We start from the raw sequence: 1,498 nt of genomic DNA, 5'->3' as shown, positions 1-1,498 counted from the left end.
ATGTTTATTACATTGCTTGGCTAGTACATGAGATGTTAAGGCTAGACACTTAACACGTAACACAGAACATTCAGCACTCCCCAAATATGTTATGTTCTCCTCCTCGTATATGGTAGAAAAGCGGTTTGACTTTTTCTGTGAATAATAAATAAAATGTCGGAAGTCACACCCAACATAGCAACTTGGCAATATTTTAGTTGTCTTTTATTCATATTACTGACAAGGGTCGGCCGGATAGGTCTCCGGATATCCGCTTTTGAAATGTTCACCAGCGTGCGTGTCAAGCCTCAATGAAAAATTACGTCAAGAATGTTAGTTGCGTTGCAACGTTTGCGATTGGATGAGTGATTTCGCGAGTGTTCTTTGAGCGAGTCCCTGTGATATTAGCTGGTAGACCCTGTGCGTCTCTCATTCACCCCCAACATGGCACCGAAGGCCAAGAAGGAAGGTAAGAGCTGGTGGCCGAGTGAACGGGCCTTTGTGGGATTTGTGGGGAAAAGAGCTCGCTGAAGGGTTTATTTTGTGGAGAAACATAATTGTCTGTCAACCTCCGTGCAGGGTGTTGTAGGCAACGTACAACCTTTATTTGCCGATAAGAGTTGGACCGCGTGTGTTTGGGAGTACCAGAACGTGCCGCGCTTCCTGGACAGGCGCACTGAATTCTTTAACATTCCTGTAATGTTTCGTAAGTGGATATTTTTCCCATTTGTTTAGGGAGGTAGGAGGGAAGTGATTAATTATCCGGGGCGTTTGCTAGTGCTTTATACCTGGGCTGTGAGGAGCTTCTTACGAGCAGGAATGCGAATTATGTTTGTAGTCTGTTGAGTGGTTTTATATAGCGCCCTTGGAGGAAGTTGTAAAGAATGAAAGTAATCCGTGTTACACTCCCCGGGAACGTGCCCGGCATAATCCCACGCCTTTTTTTTTTGTTTGATTTTATTTTAAGTGTAAACTGCTTTACTGCCTGTTCTTGCATGTGTGTGTGATTATTTCATTTCGCTCTGGTGATGGAGCACATGGTCAAGGAGGATGGCTCTTGTGTGGCTGACCCCTGCCTGGGCTCAGTTCGATACAAAGGCAGCCAGTCCTGGACCTAGAGAAACCAAAGGGCTACCTCCTCAGAGGGGCTTGTGCAGTAACAGGTGAGAACATCTTAGCAGCAGTTTGGTGATCATGTATGATACTGCAAACACGCGTTTAGGTGAACTACCCTATGACTAAAATGTGTATATTTAGCCTGGTTTAGTAGCTCAGCACATGACCTGGAAAAAGGTACATAGAGCCTTGCTTGCACTTCCAAAACGCGCCCAGTCGTTATTGATGCCAAATGTATACATTTCTCACTCATTCTCGATCCGATCATACATGGAATCTGAATGGGTTCTATTTCGAAGGACCGGTATGGGGCCGTCATCGTGAAGGAATCATGACTAAGTCCCCAATACATTTAAGTGGCGCAAATATGCACGCACCTTTTAGTGTTGCGAATTGTGCCTCA

At 45.1% G+C, this 1,498-nt stretch overlaps 1 non-coding gene across 1 annotated transcript; it reads left to right on the top strand.

Annotated features, from left to right (window-relative positions):
- The first annotated feature begins 1,016 nt into the window (after positions 1 to 1,016).
- On the top strand, positions 1,017 to 1,195 carry LOC144806619 (small Cajal body-specific RNA 16). The gene has a single exon (XR_013605854.1).
- The last annotated feature ends 303 nt before the right edge of the window (positions 1,196 to 1,498 follow it).

Source organism: Lissotriton helveticus (assembly GCF_964261635.1).
Source record: "Lissotriton helveticus chromosome 1_1 unlocalized genomic scaffold, aLisHel1.1 SUPER_1_unloc_9, whole genome shotgun sequence".
Lineage (NCBI taxonomy): Eukaryota > Metazoa > Chordata > Amphibia > Caudata > Salamandridae > Lissotriton > Lissotriton helveticus.
Note: the sequence above shows the minus strand (reverse complement) of the source record. Positions and strands in the feature narration are given on the sequence as shown.